Source organism: Schistocerca americana, chromosome 1 (genome assembly GCF_021461395.2).
Source record: "Schistocerca americana isolate TAMUIC-IGC-003095 chromosome 1, iqSchAmer2.1, whole genome shotgun sequence".
Classification (NCBI taxonomy): Eukaryota; Metazoa; Arthropoda; class Insecta; order Orthoptera; family Acrididae; genus Schistocerca; species Schistocerca americana.
In genome coordinates this window covers 264397698-264421100 of record NC_060119.1, presented here as the reverse complement: position 1 = coordinate 264421100, position 23403 = coordinate 264397698, and the positions used below count along the sequence as shown (strand labels likewise).

Genomic DNA, 23403 nt, shown 5'->3' with positions numbered 1-23403 from the left:
GTTACAAAGTAAAATTAAATCAATAACCGCCTTCGGTCGCAAAATGATCTCTTTTTGACCCGTTTCGTCCACTACTGAGAGTGCCTTCATCAGAAATAAAGCATTTAAACTTGCGTGTCACGTATAAAGTAAATATCAAGCGATAAAGTTTTAGTAACGGCCGAAATATAGGTCAAAAAGTCTTCCTTTTGTGATCGAGGGCTGTTATTGTCTTACTTTTAAAATTAATGGATAGTGCACTTTGGCAATCGTTCCTTCTCGTCGGCACGTGAAATAGTCTAACACCAGATATTTAGAAAGAGAATTGAAAATATTTACTAGAACGTAAATTCAGTGATAGGATTGCAGTATTTGGGTTTGGAGTACCAAGGACCAGTTTTGTCATAACGACGCCACACGTCGTGGCATGGCCTCCACGAGTTACCGAAATCTTTGTTGACTCTTACCGTTCGAAGCTCAATCTCCACCATCAACGCCCATTTCACTGGATGTCTTACATGTGATCTACAGAATCTGCGTCAAATAGCGAGGACAGAGATGGGGTGGCTTAGGTACACAAGCACCTTCTTACTCTGATGCCTGTACGTCGCTTTTTAGGCAGTACTGTACAATTCGAAAGGGCCGTGATGGTGCTTGCGAAAGGATACGGACGATAAATTTCTTTATCATAAGTTGCTGAATTTGGATAATACATCTATCAGGAGCCCCACTTCATCGAACATGCGCATTACCCCTTGTAAAACGAAAAACTACAGGTATAGCCTTCGGCGGTCCATGTCAACTTCAATAAATACTTTTGAACAAAAGTCTGCATCATTCTTTGAACTGAAGTAACAACGTTTCTACTAGTTTGCATCTTCGTGGCCAAGAGGTTGGCCAGCCTTACATATTGTGCTCTAAATCAGTTTTCAAGTGACAACTAAGTTCAATCCCTTAAGAAGTCAATGAAGAGTTTAGAGCTAACAGACTCTGGAAAGGCATGGTTATGTGAGAGGCTATTGTTTGCGCAGATAATTGGTAGACTACAATATTTTTTGGTCTACATTACTTGGGATTTCAAATTTTCTATTAAATTTGAAAGACCAGCTTACTACAAATTCTTTGACCTCGCTTAGTAGGTGTTTCAAATTTTATTGTGTTCAATAATTACCAAATCTAGTGAAAACTGGATACCTTTAACTGCAACAAATCTTAGAAAATGATACTAATGCCAGATGTGGAATTGCAAGAGCATATCTTCTGCCTGAGGAGAATATTTCTTTCAGTTAGGTCTGTGACGAAAGGTCGTTTCTCAGCCTCAAGATTTAGGAGGTTGTTTTAAGATGCAATAGAAGAACCCTTAAATAATGGAAAATCTTTCAATGCCAGCGAACGTGTTACATTCGGGATGTTTTTACCAGCAGCTCAAACAATAATAAGTGAAAGAAGGATTATTTCGACAGGTAAGGATAAGAAACATTATTCTTTCTGCTGATTTCCGAGTGTAGTTCATTTGGATATTTTCTAGAAAATTACAGACACATGCACAACTCAAAGTGCGCTCTGAACAACCTGGGAACGACGTGTATAGGTGCTGGTCTTGTGAACCGACAAGCTCTCTAGTTGTGCCGCACGGAGTCATCTGCGTCTGGGGGACCGGCGACGCATACACGATTCCTTAGCTACTCCTACAAAGAGAAAGCTACTGGTGTTGAAATGAGTTTTCGACGACTATCAGTAACATGTCAAAATATTTACTGGATGTATATGACATGTTTACCACTTTTATTTGCACATGTCGACGTGCCTCTATTACGGCAGTGTAAGGAGATATTCTACTGTGCAATCGAAATTTACTTTAATCGGCGTGTCAAGGAAACCTGTCGCTGTGTGACCCCAGTAACTTTAAATTTCGTCCGCAGGACGTTTATAAGGTTTGTTCAGCAGGGCATTCAAGAAAACGGACACTCGTTTGAACACCTGAATATTTCACCACCGAAACATCCATCTGAACACAGTCAATTCTGTACAGCATATTTCATCAACGCTTAAAATTCTGAGTGTTCCTAGCACCGTACCTAAAATTGATATAAATTTCATTTAAATGCAGTTGTACACAGTTGGGTTAAATATGTCAGCTAAATAATTGGAAAATAATGTTTTATTTCAAAAATTTCAAGTCATTCTTGTAACGTTTTGTAATATAACTAAAGAAACGGTTTTCATAACTCGTTAAAAATAATAACATTTCTTATGATTATCTACTTTCACTCATTATCTTACAACATGCATAGAGAATATATATTTTCCAAGATGTTACTCCAGGCGGGTGTAAAATGAATGTGCGCAAAGGAAAACACTGAACGCGAAAGTGAAGATTTGTCTCAGTCCGACTACCCCTGAAGCAGATCTTAGGATCTGCTAGTGGTGATATTATCTCTGCCTTCTTGCTCTTTGACATATAAATTACAACATCAACATTATTGAATAATTAAGGGAACTAGTAACTACAAATGATAAATGCCGTTTCTGCTTATACATTGATTGTGGACTGAAATCCCTTTATATATTACAAATGTTTATATATCAATGACCAATGGACATAAAAAAGTACAAGTGGATTTCCTAACTAATATGATTGATCAATTGACAAAATCTGCCCCTTTTTGTGGCTACGTGATCTAATATAAATAACGCTAGATGACTGACATCACCTATGTACCAAACACTAGAAGAGACTACTTTCAAATATGATCTACAATGTTGTGGAACCTCAGTTGGAATGAAATTTACGTCATCACAGATGTTTAGCTTTATAGCCCTAATAAACCGAAGCAATTAGCAATATCACCATATGTACTGCGTCCGGTGGGTCGGAGTGATGGTTCTCGTACATATCTGTAACAACGGAAGAACTCCAGCAGCAAAATATAAAAATAACCCTCATTCAAACACTATGACGGCAGAAGACGGTCCTCTGACTAGTATACTCTAATACTGTCTTCCCCTCTCTGTGTTCTACAGACGAGAAATGCGAACTCCCTGCCACAAGGACGAAGTTCAGAAAACATCTCAACGTGAGCATAAGAAGTGCTCTCAATTACGACTGCCAACCTGGAGGCGAGGTCCTGACTCGTATAAGTTCGCAACAGTACAGTGTCTAACCGTACTAACTATAAAATCTCCTGAGAGCAAAGACAGCAAGTCCGTCTGTACCAACAAAAGCTGACACTGAGCGACCATCAAACACGGGTGCTCAAAATGGAAGACCACTTTCTCTCCACCGCTGGCCTCCCAGTAAAGCTCGACTCCCCTCCCTCGTAACTGCAGAAAGCGAATCATATTCTCGAAACTACGGAATATTCTCCCTCTATACAAATTCTTCCGAACGCCGACCAACCAAATTTTATCCTTTTGACGTCCAGCGCGGAGGAAAGTTTGAGAGGAAATACCTATCCCCTTTAATTAGGAATACATACAATGGTACGCTTCTCAGAGTAAATATCCTTAGAAATATCCCAGCCTGCGTGGTTTCCGAGGTAACGCTTCCTCGTTCCTCTCTGCTGCGTCCAAGATTTTCAGAGTTTCCGAAGTATTATCCCGTTATCCTTCAGGCCCCACTACAATACCGGCCGGCCGCCGCTGTATTTTGCTTCAGCGCTCAAGTGCCCCTACCGTCCATCTTGGCTATTTTCTGTGTCAAGCAGGACAAACACACCTGTGTAGGCTCTTCCACACAGGGCTTGAGTTACGCCCGCCGTCTTATTTCCACTGGCGTTCCAACCTCTACTAGTATAGGCAATCATTCATTACGCCGTTTTGATAATAAAGATAGTCTGCCACCTTCCATACAATAATTACAAGGTGTACATGACAATGTCAGTCTTCTTTAAATATTCGTATACACGATGTACAACCTATCAAATGATACCTAATCGGCCGGCCAATGTGGCCGAGCGGTTCTAGGCGCTACAGTCTGGAACCGGGCGACCGCTACGGTTGCAGGTTCGAATCCTGCCTCGGGCATGGATGTGTGTGGTGTCCTTAGGTTAGTTAGGTTTAATTAGTTCTAAGTTCTAGGCGACTGATGACCTTAGAAGTTAAGTCGCATAGTGCTCAGAGCCATTTGATACGTAATCCGGTTGTAAATCGCGGCAAAGTATGGATATGAGTGCTTGTAAGGTGCCAAATTACAGCCACCTTACAATGTACATTCTGTTATTGTGTCTTTTCCTTACAGGCATGATCTTGTTCAATATAGTAGCTGCAGTGCTATCTGAACGTGTTGCCTCTAGGGTACAGGAGTAGAAAGTGATACATTGTAGATCATTTTAGTGAATCAGTTGATTAGCCTGGTTAGCTAAGTACGCCCTAGTACAGTTATTGTCGGGTAGAAGCTAATTTAACTTTTCCTTGATATCCACTTGTAATGTTAATCACAAGCGGAAACACGTAAAGATTTTTGTCTTGAAGTGGAGCTCACTTTATAGTCATGCTGAAGGAAACAACGGACGTGTTTTAGCTTGAGCTCTGTTGCATATTATGGTTGCTCCATGTGAGATAAGCTTATTGTATATCTGTTGGGGTATCATGCAGTTTTTATTTATAGTATCTTGACATTCCTGAAATTGTTATTCCCCAAGCTGAGTGCAGAGACTTAATATTTGCAAGTGGTTGGAAAATGTTGTTTAGTAAAGGGAATATTAATTATAAGACTATGCTTGTAGAAGCCCCCACAAAATCCTGCGCCACAGAAAATACTGAAAGTATAAATACGATATTCTAGTGCCTGTATTGTTAAGGAAGAGAGTGCAATGTTCCTTCGGACATCCATGCCTACTTCTTAATAACACAATCATTGCAGTATAGTATTTATCCGACGACACCAGGCAACTACTCTCAATTAAAAATGTCGTCCCCTGTATGGAAATTACATAGCCTGTGCATGAGGACAGTTTGTGACGCAGGAGCGACGACATATGGAACTGTCGGTCTGGACGTAGGTCGTACACGGACAGCCAAAGCAGTTAAGGATACTTGTCGCGTGAATCGAGAAACACGGGTTCAAGTCTCTTTCCATCACAAATTTTCGTTGTCATCTTTCAATTGTATATTGGAGGGGTGTTAGAATTAGCAACTGCGAATACATTTCATGAACGTGTCTCTCATTTCGAGAAAACTTTCGGCTACAGAGTCTTCAGAGACCCCGTTATATAATTTTTTTCAAGACATCACTCATACCACAGGGTAATCGTAGGTTAATGCTGTACGCACACATAGAGTAAAAACATAAATACTCTGCAGTTTGTTTACGGTTTTGTTTAACGAACGCAAATCTTTCTACAAAAAGGCAAATACCATGTCAGTAATCTACGTAGCACACTCTGATATTTTTTACTAGTTGCGATTTTCAAACAAAACATAAAGAAACAGCACAGTTTTATAGTAAAACTTAAGTATTTTTAAATCATGCTTCCAGGTACGTGCAAGAACACAATCGTTTCCAAACACCGATGTGATAAATGTCATAAACAATACAGTAAACAATGTTGTCTGCTTCATTTGTCGTGTAAGAATGAAATCATACTAATCTTTCGCGTCTGGACGTGACTCTTTCTACCAGCCTAGTACCTTGGTAGTTGCTCTTCTCGAATAGTCGGTCTAAAGTGTGCTGGAGATAAACAGTAATAGTTACATGACGTGAGAAGGTTAAATATTAGGCTCAATTCTGATGGTGACAGCATGTAAACGTATATCACTAGCATATCCAAAACGTAGCATGCTTGTATATTATTAAATGATTTTTCTTTCTGGACGAGGGACAATAGCCAAAGAAAGTTTGGTAAATCCCGTATTATATATTTTTTGAAGCGATAGCTCTATATAATTCTTGAATATGGGAGGGATATAACATGAGAGTCAAGTAGTAATAAAACGTGGAGGTAATTTATTTTAAGGAAGGATGATAGTGTCACTATCATAGCATATAGTAACAGAAGAAAGAATGAATAATGGGTTAAATCAGTGACGAATCACAAAGAAACTTACTCATTTGGTATACACTCCTGTGAGGAAAGAAAAAGAGACCAAAAAATAAAAATTCAGATGCTTTCGTTAATAATAATAACAATAATAATAATAATACTAAGAAGAAGATGAATTGTGTTAAGAATCTGAAGATAGAGAGGAGAACGGACAGTAGTGTAGCATATCATGCAAACATCAGAAGCTACAACGTAACACTTGAAAGGAAAAAAACGACCAGTACTTTAAATTAAATACTTTTATTTCATTTAAGATATAACGTTGTTCTTCAGCAATGCACTTACGGACATAACCACAACGTGCAGAGAATGTATTTACAAATTACACAAGTTGTAGGAGAACCAGTCATCCTGGGGAAGTACGTAAAATGCGTGAAAGTAGCCGAGCAGAACTAGAAATCCTAGTATTAAAATCGTAATGAATTTATTAATTCCTTACTGAATCTGAACCAAGGACCTTGCCATTGGTGGGGAGCCTTGCGTGCCTCAGTGATACACAGAGCCGTACCTTAGGTGAAACCACATCGGAGGAGTATCTGTTGCCAGGCCAGAAAAACGTGTGGTTCCTGGAGAGGGGTAATAGTCTTATCAGTAGTTGCTGGGGCAAATGTCTGAATGACTGACTAATCTTGTCTTGTAACGTTAACCAAAACGGCCTTGCTGTGCTGATGCTGCGAAGGGCTGAAAGCAAGGGGAAAATACAGCCGTAATTTTTCCTGATGGCATCCAGCTTTACTGTATCGTTGAAGGTTGATGGCGTCCTCTACGGTAAAATACTCCAGTGATAAAATAGTCACCCATTCGCACCTCTGGCTGGGTACTTCTCAGGAGGATGTCGTTATCAGGAGCAATAAAACTGGCGTTCTATGGATCGGAGGGTGTAATGTCAGATCCCTTAATTGGGCTGGCAGGTCAGAAAATTTAAAAAGGGTTCAAATGGTTCAAATGGCTCTGAGCACTATGGGACTCAACTGCTGAGGTCATTAGTCCCCTAGAACTTAGAACTAGTTAAACCTAACTAACCTAAGGACATCACAAACATCCATGCCCGTGGCAGGATTCGAACCTGCGACCGTAGCGCGCTTGCGGTTCCAGACTGCAGCGCCTTTAAAAAGGGAAATGGATAGGTTAAAGCTAGATATAGTGGGAATTAGGGAAGTTCGGTGGCTGGAGGAACAAGACTTCTCGTCAGGTGAATACAGGGTTATAAGTACAAAACCAAATAGGTGCAATACAGGAGTAGGTTAGGTGACGTATAAAAAATACGAGCGCGAGTGAGCAACTACTAACTGCATAGTGAACGCATTATTGTAGCCGAGAAAGACACGAAGCCCATGCCTGCCACAGGAATATAAATTTATATGCCAAGTACCCCTGCATACGATAAAAAGACTGAAAAAATGTATAATGCGATAAAAGAAATTATTCAAATAGTTAAGGGAACTGAAAATTTAATATTTACGAGGCACTGGAATTCTATAGTAGGAAAAAGAAGCGAAGGAAAAGTAGTAGGTGAATATGGAATGGGGGTAAGGAATGAAAGAGGAAGCCGCGTAGTAGAATTTTGCACGGAGCATAACTTAACCATAGCTAAAACTTGGTTTAAGAATCATGAAAGGTTATGTACGTGGATGAGGCCTGGAGACACTGGAAGGTTTCAGATAGATTATATAATAGTATGAAAGAGATTTAAGACCCAGGTTTTAACTGTAAGATATTTCCAGCGGCAGATGTGGACTCTGACCACAATCTATTGGTTATGATCTGTAGATTAAAACTAGAGAAATTGCAAAAAGGTGGAAATTTAAAGAGATAGGACCTGGATAAACTGAAAGAACCAGAGGTTGTAGAGAGTTTCAGAGAGAGCATAAGGGAACTATTGACTAGGAGAGCGGGTAGAAATACACGAGAAAAAGGCTAGGTAGCTTTGAGAGATGAAATAGTGAAGGCAGCAGAGGGTCAAATAGATAAAAAGAAGAGGGATACTAGAAATCTCTGGGCAACAGAAGAGATATTGAATTTAATTGATGAAAGTAGAAAACATAAAAATGCAGTAAATGAAGCAGGCAAAAAGAAATACAAACGTCCCAAAAACGAGCTCGACAGGAAGTGCAAAGTGGTTAAGCAGGGATGGCTAGAGGACAAATGGAAGGCTGTACAGGTATATATCACTAGGGGTAAGATAGATACTGCCTACCGGAAAATTAAAGAGAACCAGTTGTATGAATACAAAGAGCTGAAATGGAAAACCAGTTCCGAGAAAAGAAGGGAAGCAGAAAGGGAAGGAGTATATAGATGGCTTATACAAGGGCTATGTACACTCCTGGAAATGGAAAAAAGAACACATTGACACCGGTGTGTCAGACCCACCATACTTGCTCCGGACACTGCGAGAGGGCTGTACAAGCAATGATCACACGCACGGCACAGCGGACACACCAGGAACCGCGGTGTTGGCCGTCGAATGGCGCTAGCTGCGCAGCATTTGTGCACCGCCGCAGTCAGTGTCAGCCAGTTTGCCGTGGCATACGGAGCTCCATCGCAGTCTTTAACACTGGTAGCATGCCGCGACAGCGTGGACGTGAACCGTATGTGCAGTTGACGGACTTTGAGCGAGGGCGTATAGTGGGCATGCGGGAGGCCGGGTGGACGTACCGCCGAATTGCTCAACACGTGGGGCGTGAGGTCTCCACAGCACATCGATGTTGTCGCCAGTGGTCGGCGGAATGTGCACGTGCCCGTCGACCTGGGACCGGACCGCAGCGACGCACGGATGCACGCCAAGACCGTAGGATCCTACGCAGTGCCGTAGGGGACCGCACCGCCACTTCCCAGCAAATTAGGGACACTGTTGCTCCTGGGGTATCGGCGAGGACCATTCGCAACCGTCTCCATGAAGCTGGGCTACGGTCCCGCACACCGTTAGGCCGTCTTCCGCTCACGCCCCAACATCGTGCAGCCCGCCTCCAGTGGTGTCGCGACAGGCGTGAATGGAGGGACGAATGGAGACGTGTCGTCTTCAGCGATGAGAGTCGCTTCTGCCTTGGTGCCAATGATGGTCGTATGCGTGTTTGGCGCCGTGCAGGTGAGCGCCACAATCAGGACTGCATACGACCGAGGCACACAGGGCCAACACCCGGCATCATGGTGTGGGGAGCGATCTCCTACACTGGCCGTACACCACTGGTGATCGTCGAGGGGACACTGAATAGTGCACGGTACATCCAAACCGTCATCGAACCCATCGTTCTACCATTCCTACACCGGCAAGGGAACTTGCTGTTCCAACAGGACAATGCACGTCCGCATGTATCCCGTGCCACCCAACGTGCTCTAGAAGGTGTAAGTCAACTACCCTGGCCAGCAAGATCTCCGGATCTGTCCCCCATTGAGCATGTTTGGGACTGGATGAAGCGTCGTCTCACGCGGTCTGCACGTCCAGCACGAACGCTGGTCCAACTGAGGCGCCAGGTGGAAATGGCATGGCAAGCCGTTCCACAGGACTACATCCAGCATCTCTACGATCGTCTCCATGGGAGAATAGCAGCCTGCATTGCTGCGAAAGGTGGATATACACTGTACTAGTGCCGACATTGTGCATGCTCTGTTGCCTGTGTCTATGTGCCTGTGGTTCTGTCAGTGTGATCATGTGATGTATCTGACCCCAGGAATGTGTCAATAAAGTTTCCCCTTCCTGGGACAATGAATTCACGGTGTTCTTATTTCAATTTCCAGGAGTGTACTTGAGGGCAATATTATTGAAATCGATGAGGAAATATATGAAGGTGAGATGGGAGATATGACACTGTATGAAGAATTTGACAGGGAACAGAAAGACCTAAGTCGAAACAAGGCTGCGAGAGTACAGAACATTCCATTAAGATTACTGATATCCTCGGCAGAGCCAACCCTGACAAAACTCTACCATCTGGTGGGCAAGATGTATGAGACAGGGGAAATACCCTCAGTCTTCAAAAAGAATATGTTAATTCCAACTCCAAAGGAAGAAAGTGTTGACAGCTGTGAAAATTTGCGAACCGTCAGTTTAATAAGTCACGGCTGCTATATACTAACAGTTGGGATTCCGTAGAAAGGTTGGAACATGTAAGGCAATACTGACCCTACTACTCATCTTAGAAGATAGATTAAGCAAAGGCAAACCTATGTTCCTAGCATTTGTAGACTTAGAGAAGGCTTTTGAAAATGTTGACTCGAATACTATCTGTCAAATCCTGAAGGTGGCAGGGGTCGAATACAGCGAGCGAAAGTCTATTTACAGTTTTTGCAGAAACCAGATGGTAGTTTTAAGAGACGAAGGGGCACGAAAGGGATGCAGTGGCTGAGAAGGGAATGAGACAGGACTGTAGCATATTCCCGATGTTATTCAATCTGTAACTTGAGCCTGCAGTAATGGAAACAAAAGAAAATTTCGGAGTAATAATTAAAATCCACGGAGAAGAAGTAAAAATTTGAAGTTTGCCGACGACATTGCAATTCTGTCAGAGGCAGCAAACGACCTGGATGAGCAGTTGAACGGAATGGACAGTGTCTTGAAAGGAGGATATAAGATGAACATCAACAAAAGCAAAATGAAGATAATGGAATTTAGCTTAGTCGACTAAAATCTGGTGATGCTGGGGGACTTAGATTAGTAAATGAGAACTTAAAGTAGTAGATGTGTTTTGCTACTTGGGGAGCAAAATAACTGATGATGGTCGAAGTAGAGAGTATATATAACGTAGACTGGCTATTTCAAGGAAAACGTTACTGAAGAAGCGAAATCTGTTAACACCGAGCCTTATAGATTTAAGTGTCAGGAAGTCTTTTCTGAAAGTACTTGTATGGAGTGTAGCCATGTATGGAAGTGACACATGGACGATAAATAGTTTAGAGAAGAAGAGAATAGAAGCTTTCGAAATGTGCTGCAGAAGCATGCTGAAGATTAGATGGGTAGATCGCGTACTTAATGAGGAGGTACTGATTAGAATTTGAGAGAAGAGGAATTTGTGTAGGTTATTCGTAATAAGAAAGGACTTTAGGTGGAACAGACGTCTTTCACGGGACCGAAGTGGCCGTAACCCTTAAAGATTGTACTCGTGTTTTCGAGTACATATCAACTAGACTTTTTGTTTTTCGTTTGTCGCTACAAATACGTTTCCAGATAGGGAACACTTGCTTTAGCGCTCCGTATAGAAGCACGGTTACAGGTTGCTGACAGGAGAATGTCTCTGTTCAGCGTTACAACAGGTCCCAAAGAAGGAAAAAGATATTTTCTATATTTTACTAATGCTAGGAAGACGCGTATGTTTATACACACTTCAACTCAAAAGAGTGTGTTAGTGCGGTATTGCTTTTCAAGCGAGAACTAGGTTTTTACGCTGCTTCAGGTTTTGTAGAAATGATGAACTAGATGGCACTGGTCGTGATGTTTACTCAAAATGTGACCTTCCACGCCGTCTGAAAGTAGAAATTTTTTGTGCCGTGAATGAACGAATATGAGTGCATGAGATCTCAAGTGGGTTTCCCTTTGAGGTATCCAACTGAACGTAACTGATAAATACGCAGTTAAAATTCATTAGCCTTATTCGTATCCTGGTTTAAAAACTTGTGCATAAAAGTTTCTAGCGGAGCACAGAAGCATACCAGTTGTTAACTTCTGTCCACTGCCATTATTTAATCCACTTTGATGAAATTTCTCACGAACGAAGCAAACGGTTCAGTTCCAAGAAACGGTAAAGAGGTAATATGCCGCAGCAAATAGTTACCTAGTAATGAAAAATACCTGAATTGTTTTGTGTCCAGACAGTACACTGCCGTCGCTTTGCAGTTATATTAACATATTCGGCGAGAGTATTTGCAGAGCAGGCAGTATATGGAGAAACCAATAAATTAAGAATTGTTGAATTTCTTTACAATAAGGTCATCACTTTATTTAGATTCTGAGAGGAGTCTACGTGGCTTAGACAATGGTCAATCTTGGAATTACAAAACTACTTCCACATATGAAAAAGTTTCTACACTGCTGTTCACCAAAACATAAAGGCGAAAAATGATGGCCAATAAAGAAATTTGTAGCTCTTTTGAGGGTATACAAGATGTGGAATTTAGTGCACAGAGCTGTCACCTCTAGGAGCACCAATGACCCTACATTGGCTGGACATCGAACAGAGCTTGACTGATGGACATCATTCCATACTGTTTCATTTCTGTTACATTGCTCATCACTTGTGAGAGCTAGCGAATGCTGGTGTCCCAACCTTTTGACAACGTATGACAGCGTTGGTGACCCCTGAGTCTGAGATGTGCAGTAGACAGCTGCGCACCTGATCCATGAGCCCTCAGTCGGTTTCCGCGTTCCGTACTAACTTCCGTCATATTTGAGCGTTCTGATGTATTTTTTGTGAGCGAGACTGCGAGTGATTGATTTCTGTTATATTCTGTGAATTTTCTCATAATGGTTGAAACATGTAGCAGGCACCAAACGGTTCATAATAGGAAAGGGACCTTATTTTTAAAGAGTACTTGTTTTTCAATCGTGAGGCAGACTCAGGAGTGCTGATCTGCAAGGCTGCCAAGGCCTAGGAATACAATGCAGCGACCTGTGGCGGTATTGGTGAACGAACTGTCGGTCACATTCTGCAGGAAACCCAGCTGTCTCAGCAGGCAACCGGAAATGTAGAATTTCGGTCTCCATGGAAGAAACGTAGCGTGCCACAGAGGGGAGCGGAAATCGACGACTTCGATGAAGATGTTCTCCATCGAAAGGATTTAGAATTTTATGAAAGACGCAAGTTTCCCAGTCAGCGAAACTGCTCACTGCAATGCATGAAGCCACTGGTTTCGAGGGAAGTGCAAGGACAATGCAAATAATATTTAAGACTTAGGATTTAAATACGGCAGGAGGAAATTTTTAATGGGGTGTGGTGATACTGCTGATGCTAGGATGGCGTTTCAGAGGTCAATGCACGGAGGAATCTCAAAAGAAACGTCGACTCTGTATTACTTGGACGAGACTTGGGTAAATCAAAATGACGCTAGAAATTTTATTTGAAAGACGACATAGGTACAAGGTGGCCTGAAAGTCACAACAGGAAAACAAGGTCGTCTCATAATATGCCACGACGGTTCCACTGCTACGGGATTTGTGCCGCAAAGTAAACCTGTATTTCGATCAAAATCGAAAACCACCACTCTACAATGAATGAAGAAACATTTCGGAAAGAGTTTCAGATTCAGCTGTTGCCCTATTTTCGTCCATGTTCTGTCATATTCATGGACTTCACAAGCGATCACTCTGTTATTCTAGACAAGCCTCCCAGTACAAACACAAGAGCATGTAACAGTCTTTCATGACTGTGAAATAATAATAATAGACGACATACTGAAATCACTAACAGGAGCAGAGTTGTTGTAGCGCATTAAGATTTCAAAGGCAACAGTAAAAATTACGAAATTGATTTTATAGCAACATGGTCACTGAGCGGGTACAGGTGAAGAAATAAGGGGCAGGTAAAAATACTACGTTAAAATAACCCACATTGAAAGGCTGATCCATCAAGCAATAGAAAAAGTCGGCGTTGATGATTGGAAACCGTTTCTTACTTGCAAGAAAAATATTGCTGGAAAAAAGTTGTTAAAGACGAAGTTATGCATTCGTTAATCGTCAATCTGGCGTACATTGCGTAGGCTCCATTTGCGAACGCAGTGACAGTGAAACATCTGAAGAAAAAGGTTTGTGAATGGAATGTATATTTATTTTGTAATTTGAATGGAACATTTACTTTACCTACATGTATAGAAAGTAGCTCAGAGCATAAAGTGTTCCGAAATGGATACTGTATTTTCCCGATCTTGCTATTCTGACTACAGTATAACGTAGTTTAAAATGCTGTTCATCATACTGTGGATGTTTCGTATTTGAGAATTTGGCCATTTTGTTAATATAGTAAGAGGCTACAGAAGGTGTAACCTGTTCTTTAAGGTACAATTTGTTATAGAATCCATTCTGCAGTGGGAGAATCTGTATCAATGGTTTTTCTCCATGTCATTATGGCTGGGAAAGATTGAATACAAATTCAGTTCTGTAACGCGTATTTCATACTTATTCCGTACGCTTAATAAATTTATCACCAAACGGTTTGTAACACACCATGATTCACACCGTAGCAAGGTAGGTTAAGCTTCCGCCATTAAAGCTGTTCGAAACGTAGCTGCTGTCAATGCGCTTTCAGCCGAACTGACAACGCAGCATTCCCTGTGAGTAGCGCTGCCAGATGGTGTTAACACTGTCGCCGACCATAGATGTCTTTAACGAGTGATACATATATATGTATCTGGAGTCTGTGTTGGCCTTGGCTGCAATCGAAAACACTACGTATTGACAACATGAGCGAGGTGCCTTTTATGTTCACGTATTCAAAGGCGTAACAAAGGTAAGTCAAAAACCACAGGCTGTAACACATCAGAAATGTAACATCTGCTGTCCGAACTACTGGTTATGCATACTATTCGTAACAGTGTTACGAATCCGCTGCACCTCATACAATTACGCCAAGTTTTGGACAGATATGACGATGCCCAGTGCCTCGGAGCATTCTCATACAATTACCTCCACCATGACTCTGTTCAGAGAAGCGTGATTCGTCTCAAAAGACGACGCGCTGTTACTTCTGCGCGCCGTGCTGTTGTGCACACCACAGTTGCGGGCTTGTCTCCTCTGTGCGCTCCCACAATGGTTGGCTTGCTGTCACTGTATGACGCTCCAACTGTCGTCGCATTGTCTGCGTACCTCTGTTGGCTCAAAGTACCTCACGTGCCTGTGCGGCCCTGCACGATGTCGTTTCGTGCACAACTTGCAAGGGACCGCTGAGATCATTATCTGCTGCATGTTTCATTTACTAATAATTTAATTTATAAATTATAGAGCGCAGCAATCAGTCATCCGTCTTTTTACAGGTTTTATTACGCAAATCCAGATTTCGGCTAGTATTCAAAGAACTGTGACTGACACCCTAACAACAGGGAACTACTGTACATCGAGATCAGAAAATAGAGCTTTGATAATGGCTAGGCACTGGCCGAAATCAGTTTGCGTAATAAAGCCTGCAAAAAGGAAGACTGATTGCTGCGCTCTATAATCTACAAATCACATAACAGTCGCTGAGTGCACCCACTTTCCGAATGGAAGGCTACGTGATAGCAAGTTAATGTTCTTTTTTCTGATGATTAGCCCAATGGTTTGTTTCATCTTTAAAACAGTATTTCGACAACAGACCCAGATTTCACGTGCTGCTAGTTGCACTATTATGCCTAGTAGCAAAAATATGGTTCAAATGGCTCTGAGCACTATGGGACTTAAATGCTGTGGTTATCGGTCCCCTAGAATGGTTTAAATGGCTCTGAGCGCTATGGTACTTAACATCCATGGTCATCAGTCCCCTAGAACTTAGAACTACTTAAACCTAACTAACCTAAGAACATCACACACATCCATGCCCGTGGCAGGATTCGAACCTGCGACCGTAGCGGTCGCGTGGTTCCAAACTGTAGCGCCTAGAACCCCTCGGCCACTCCGGCCGGCCCCAGTAGTTGCCTGGACTCCAGCTATAGTGTGAAGTATTGTTGATGTCACGCCGCTACTTATATCCGGCGCGACACCATCAGTAGCTCGCAGTCTGGTAGAAGTCTAGGTGATGACTATGCACAACTGCACAGCTCGCAGGACGTGTAGAAGTCGACCGGGTCTGTCGTTGAAATTTTGTGCACAATATGGAGTCAACCAGTCGGCTAAACACCAGAAAAACACCATTAAATTATTACAGAATGAGGCATGTGTTAGCGAGAAAAGGGAACAAATTTATTTAATAGTATGTTATATATGTTGAAATAGGAAATTAGTTAATTTATAGTTATTGTATCCGTCTCTGCTGCAGATTGCCACATTGGATTACTTTTTTGGATCACTCAGTGATTACGTTCATAATGTGATTTAACACGGGTTGTGACAAATCTAACTTTTTTGTAAATTACACAACGAGATAAAAAGTATCTAGACACCCCAAAAAACATACGTATTAGGTACATTTTGCTACCACCTACTGCCAGGTACTCTATATCAGCGACCTCAGTAGTCATTAGACATCCTGAAAGATCAGAATGGGGTGCTCCACGGACTCACGGACTTCGAACGTGGCCAGGTGATTACGTGTCACTTGAGTCATACGTCTGTAAGCGAGATTTCTACACTCCTAAACATTCCTAGGTCCATTGTTTCCGATGTGATAGTGAAGCGGGAACGTGAAGGGACAGATATAGCACAAAAGCGTACAGGCCGACCTCGTCTGTTGACTGACACAGACCACCGATTGCTGAAGAGGATCGTAATGAGTAATAGGTAGACATCTATCCAGACCATCGCACAGGTATTCCAAACTACAAGAAGATCCTTTGCAAGATCTATGACAGTGAGGCGGGAAGTGAGAAAAGTGGTGCTTCATGGTCGAGTGGTTGCTCATAAGCGACACATCACGCCGGTAAATGCCAAACGACAGCTCGCTTGGTGTAAGGAGCGTAAACACTGGACGATTGAATAGTGGAAAAACGTTGTGTGGAGTGACGAATCACGGAACACAAATGGCTCTGAGCACTATGCGACTTAACGTCTGAGGTCATCAGTCGCCTAGAACTTAGAACTAATTAAACCTAACTAACCTAAGGACATCACACACATCCATGCCCGAGGCAGGATTCGAACCTGCGACCATAGCGGTCACGCGGTTCCAGACTGAAGCGCCTTTAACCGCACGGCCACGCCGGCCGGCCACGGAACACAATGTGGCGATCCGATGGCAGGGTGTGGGTATGGCGAATGCCCGATGAACGTCATCTGCCAGCGTGTCTAGTCCCAACAGTGAAATTCGGAGGGGGTAGTGTTGTGGTGTGGTCGTATTTTTCATGGAGGGGCCTTGAACCCCTTGTTGTTTGCGTGGCACTATCACAGTAGAGGCCTACATTGATGTTTTAAGCACCTTCTTGCTTCCCACTGTTGAAGAGCAATTCAGGGATGGTGATTGCATCTTTCAACACCATCGAGCAACTGCTCATAATGCACGGCCTATGGCGGAGTGGTTACACGACAATAACATCCCTGTAATGGACTGGCCTGCACAGAGTCCTCACCTGAATCCTGTAGTACACCTTTGGGATGTTTTGGAACGCCGACTTCGTACCAGTCTCACCGACCGTCATCGATACCTCTCCTCAGTGCAGCACTCCGTGAAGAATGGACTGCCAACCTCCAAGAAACGTTCCAGCACATGATTGAACGTATGCCTGCGAAAGTGGAAGGAGTCATCAAGGCTAAGGGGTGGACCAGCACCATATTACATTCTAGGAATACCGATGGAGGGCGCCACGAATTTGTAGGTTATTTCCAGCCCGGTGTTCGGATCCTTTTGATGACATAGCGCATAAGCCGTAAAATAAACGGAATAGCACTGTACCAGACGTCTAAGAGCGTTCAGTTGCATACAACATATTAATAAAGTCACCATTATGTGATCAAAACGAGTAAAATTTTGTGACAACTTGCAACTGTGGCTTTTAAAATTAATATGAAAAAAATTATTCAATTGTCTCTGAAGGAAAGTTGGAGAAGGAACGTTTCCATAACACGAGTTCCCAAGTAATTCGCCAAACCTCTCCATTTTCTGGGAAGTATAAAGCAGAGAAGCGCTGAGGATCCGTTACCAGATTCTTCCTCCGACCGACCTCTCCGGCGGCTGCTCGAGTAGAGCCTTTCTAAAGATTTACACGGAGAGCTATAAAGTGCCGACAACGAAACGGTTTCATATTTCGCCGTTCGCCGCTGCCCAGGAAGAGCGCTGCAGTCGCCCACGGAGTGCGGCCCGCCCTGCGGCGAACCGCCACTGCCGCTGCTGATGGCCCGCCTCGTTAGCGAGCTTTTGTTCCGCCTTGCCTTCGCAGCATGCAGCACTGAGCCACGGGCTAACTGCTACGCAGCTCGTTACGGCACCGTCCCTTCTCTCATACCGTCATACTCGAACTGCAGCTAGCAGGTATTGTGCCGGCTCTTGCAGACTCTGGACGTAGGATAATGAGCAACGGATCAATGCTTGAGTAATGCTAGAGTAATAATTTACGAGGTACTGTAGGAGCACTGTTGTTGTTGTGATCATCGGTGTCAAGACTACTTTGACGCATCTCCACACACTAGAATACCCTATGCAAGCCTGTTCATCTACGACTAAGTATTGCCTAGGTGTAGCCTACTTGCTGTCTCCATGCCTTATTCTCACTCCTCTACCTTTATACCCCAGCCGCTCTACCCGACTACCACCCCACACACACTTGCCTCAACTACGAATTTGACAATACCTTCATGCTTCAAGACGCATTTTATCAAATGGTTCAAATGGCTCTGAGCACTATGGGACTTAACATCTGAGGTCATCAGTCTCCCAGAACTTAGAACTACTTAAACCTAACTAAGGACGTCACATACGTCCATGCTCGAGGCAGGATTCGAACCTGCGACCGTAGCGGCATTTTATCAACTGATCCCTTCTTTTAGTCAAGTAGTGCCACAAATTCCTTTTCCTACCAGTTATGTTCAGAAACTCTTCACCAGCTATGCCCTCCGCCCAACCAGTTTTCGGCATGCTCCTGTACCACTACACATCGAAAGGTATTATCTTCTCGTCTTAACTATTTATCGCTCACGTTTCCTTCCCTACACTCATCACAAATAGAGTCGGCGGCGGTGGTCGAGCGGTTCTAGATGCTTCAGTCTGGAACCGCGCGACTGCTATGGTCGCAGGTTCGAATCCGGCGTTGGGCATGGATGTGTAGGATGTCCTTAGTTAGGTTTAAGTAGTTCTATGTTCTAGGGGACTGATGACCTCAGATGTTAAGTCCCATAGTGATCAGAGCCATTTGTAAATAGGCTGTTTAGGTTTTTATGTTGGTAACGCCACTTTGCGCACTGTATGAAAATCACTGACTGTGCTGTGTGCAGTCTGTGGCTGGTTAGCATTGTTGAAATATTCGTTATTGTGGTGTTGGGCAGTTGGATGTCAAGAGCGCGTAGCGTTGCGCAGTTGGAGGTGAGCCGCCAGTAGTGGTGGATGTGGGGAGAGAGATGGCAGAATTTTAAGAGCGGACGATCTGGACGTGTCTCCGCCAGAAAGAGTAAATTTGTAATACTGGATATCGTGAACTGATATATATGTATATATTTGAACACTATTAAGGTAAATAAATTGTTTGTTCCCTATCAAAATCTTTCATTTGCTAGCTATGCATATCAGTAGTTAGTGCCTTGAGTAGCTAGAATCTTTTATTTAGCTGGCAGTAGTGGCACTCGCTGTATTGCAGTAGTTCGATTAACAAAGATTTTTGTGAGGTAAGTGATTCATGAAAGGTATAGGTTATTGTCAGTCAGGGCCATTTTTTTGTAGGGATTATTGAAAGTCAGATTGCATTGCGCTAAAAATATTGTCTGTCAGTTTATCGAATGTTTGAGTACGTTCAGTTTTGCTCAGCTGTTTGAAAATCAAATAACGTAGAGGTTTATCAGCACAGTAATTCACAAATTTTTCTAAGGGGACGTTTCAATTTGAACCATTTGAACCATCACAGATACCTCCAGGAAAGCCTCCATAACTTTTATGTATACAGACTGAAGCGGCGAATGGAAGATTTGTACCAGGGCCAGGAATCGAACCCGGGTCTCTTGCTTAATAGGCAGTGGCGTTAGCCACTAAGCCACCTTGTCTTAGCAGTTCAGAGAATTGCATCAATTACCATGGCGCGTCCCACTCCTCGATCCAAATTCTCACTGCTGATCCAGTCTACTGTAAATTCCTCCATACACGCGAAAAGAATTGCTGAGACTCTCCATGTTCTGGAATAGCAACTCAGTGTCGAACGTAAATGGGAAACCAGCCTGAGACCCAGGTGGAGGTGCTTATACAAATGGAATGAGACACCTTCAGGGACCTTACTGGTCTGATACAAATATGATTTTATGTACTGTTTATTGATACTAAGAGGAAAACACATCTCTCGCTTTACATTCACAAATTAATTCAAATTATTTTCCGTGTAGGTTAGCTCTTATTAATTAGTAACAAAACTGCGAAAATTATTTTAAACTGCCAGTACAAAATTAATCTCACACGGATCTACTTACTTATGTCCGTTTATCAAATTAAACTAGTCACCCAGCCTTTTGTTCTGTGAAATTTTGGTGATGGAAGGAAAAAATTGTACGTACTGTAAAATCGTAGATTTTGGGTTCAGTTTTTCTTAAAACCATGTATTATGGTAAATAATTGTATATATTTCCTTTTTTCTTTCTTTTTTGTCAGTTAGAAATGGAATTAGTACTTTGTACTTTCTAAAAAATAGGAAAGGTTAACTCATATCCCAGCTGTAATATTCGGTTTTGATTACTTTTTAGCCAACAAGTGTAGCCGCATTCCTGGAGCAGAGAGGACTCCTGTAAATGGACCAATTTGTCTGACAAACAATAATTTAATACAGTTTCTGTTTCTCACGTGTTTCTGCGAGGTAGTGATGTGTGTGTATTTTACTTAGTATGATGATGATGATGATGATGTTTGGTTTGTAGGGCGCTCAACGGCGCGGTTATCAGCGCCCGTACAATTTCCCAACCTTTGCTCAGCCCAATTTCGCCACTTTCCTGGATGATGATGAAATGATGAGGACAACACAAACACCCAGTCATCTCGAGGCAGGTGAAAATTCCTGACCCCGCCGGGAATCGAACCCGGGACCCCGTGCTCGGGATTTACTTAGTAGACTGTTGGTTACTAATGTACATTAAGATTTCTTTTGAGATAAATGTTAGTGCGTATATATGTGAGGCAACCACCGCCTGATGAGCTATGTCACACGCCTCCGCTTAAGTCTAGTGTTTGTACACAGTGTAGTTTATATAAGTGATTTGCAGTTAGCGTATTTATTTCCTGAAGTAGCTTTTATGAAAGCAGCGTGTCTAGTAAAAAGTAACTGTTGATACCGCTACATTGACTTTTAGAAGAGTAATTTATATTTGTTTTAAGAACGAGCAGATCTTGCGATCTTAGACTGTACTGAGAACTTTGCATCGCTTATTTTAGTGCTTATTTATTCTCCTCTTTAACAGTTTACGTATATTCCAATCCCTGTACGGGCACAGTCGCGTAATTTTCTATTTTGGGCCCGCATCTCGTGGTCGTGCGGTAGCGTTCTCGCTTCCCACGCCCGGGTTCCCGGGTTCGATTCCCGGCGGGGTCAGGGATTTTCTCTGCCTCGTGATGGCTGGGTGTTGTGTGATGCCCTTAGGTTAGTTAGGTTTAAGAAGTTCTAAGGGACTGATGACCATAGATGTTAAGTCCCATAGTGCTCAGAGCCACTCTCTTTTGCGGGCGTCTGTTTGTACTTCCTGAGTTACTCCTCACTATTTTGTGATCTTAATCAGTTTTCTTTTCTCAGTGTGATATGGATAGGAGCTGAGCTCGTTGTGAGCAGACATAAGGAGAACTGGCTGCGGTCTGTGTTGACCAGGCTTCCGAAAGGCTTCCGGCTACTGCTCAAAACAATGGCGACATCTGGTCGCTGGTGATCAAACATATGACACCCAGGTGCCGTTGCAATACCCTGGTGATCATGTTGTTACTGCGTCTTCTGGTACTCAACTTCTGACCGGTTCGTCTTCACTCGAGTGTTTGTGTCACTGGGGGGAAGGCGAAAGAGGGAACGGTCCTCACGGCTTAGTGACAAGTACGAGGTTCTATCCAGTACTGATAATACTACTGAGTCAGCATAGGATGCCTTCCTGTTGGGCCAGTGGCCAATTTTCCCGACAAGTTGCAACAAATGCAGGCAGAGGGTGTTCTAGTCATTCCGAGCTCCCACTTTAGGCATCTAATGGAGCTCTCAGAGGAATAGCTTGCAAGGCAGGAAAAATACCAGTGTTTACTCAGTATGTAATTTCGGGGATCTCGTCCGTGACTTGGAAGCAGCTGTGGCCGAGCGGTTCTAGGCGCTTCAGTCCGGAACCGCGCTGCTGCTATGGTCGCAGGTTCGATACCTGCCTCGGGCATGGATGTGTGTGATGTCCTTAGGTTAGTTAGGTTTAAGTAGTTCTAAGTTTTAGGGGCCTGATAACCTCAGATGTTCAGTCCCATAGTGCTTAGAGCCATTTTAATCATTTGGAAGGAGCTCTGCCAACGACTATCGAGCGCACTGTGTGCAGCCGGTTGCTAGTGTTGGCACCAGTGACGTCTGCCGCTTGGGTTCTGAAGCCATCTTGGTGTGATGAAGACGGCTAGCGTCACGCGTAGGGTAGACTTAACATCTGAGGTCATCAGTCCCCTAGAACTTAGAACTACTTAAACCTAACTAACCTAAGGACATCACACACATCCATGCCCGCGGCAGGATTCGAACCTGCGTCCGTAGCAGTCGCGCGGTCCCGGACTGCAGCGCCTAGAACCGCGTGGCCACCGCGGTCGGCTTTGGGTTAGAGGCTCACTATTTGTAGCATCGCACCCAGGGTCAACTGCAGTCCTCTGCCGTGGAGCAGCATGGAAGTTCTGAACAAGTGACTCAAATGACTGCGATGTTTACGGTCGCGAATTTCTCAGTCTTTGTTGTCGGATGGAGAATTGTACGGTTCCCCTTAATAGGTCAGGAAAAGGATACTAGTACAGCGGAGTACGTATAACTTGCACGTGGGAATTTTCTTGGTTAGAGAATAAAGGAATTCCCCTCCCCTCCCCCCCCCCCCCCCCCCACCCTTTCTTTGAATCAGAGACGAATTGACGGCATAAATCGAAGAGCCAGAATGTAGTGAGAGGATGCTTGTCCTCACAACAGCAAGGTTACTAGTGTCGGCACCAGTGTCGCCAGCCGCGTAACACGGTAAATATTATATATCATATTATTAAACTGCAGAAGCATACAAGAAAAGATCCCAGAATCGCTTATTGAAGATTATAAGGGCCAGATGGCTTTAGGAGCTCAAATTTGGCTGAAACCGGAAGCAAAAAGCAACGAAATCGTAAGTTCACATTGGAATATTTACCCTATGGATAGATCAAGCGCCAGTGATGACGGCGTATTTATTGAAGTAAAGAATTCGATAATACTCGTATCTAGCGAGGTTATAACGGATTCCGTGTGTGAATTAATGTGGATAAAGTTAAGCATCCGAGGTCGGACAAAAACGGTAATTTCACTACAGCATGGTCGTCCCAATCACCTGATCTTAATCGGTGTGACTTCTTGCTGTGGGGCTGTCTGAAAGATGTTGTGTTCAGTGTTCTGTTTGCAAACTAAGCTGCGTTGAAGG

General features: G+C 43.2%; 1 protein-coding gene across 1 annotated transcript in view; it reads right to left on the bottom strand.

Moving 5' to 3' along the window:
• The window catches only part of LOC124577102 (serine/arginine repetitive matrix protein 1-like), a 303302-nt gene that overhangs the window by 209426 nt on the left and 70473 nt on the right, over positions 1–23403 (bottom strand). The window lies entirely within an intron of this gene.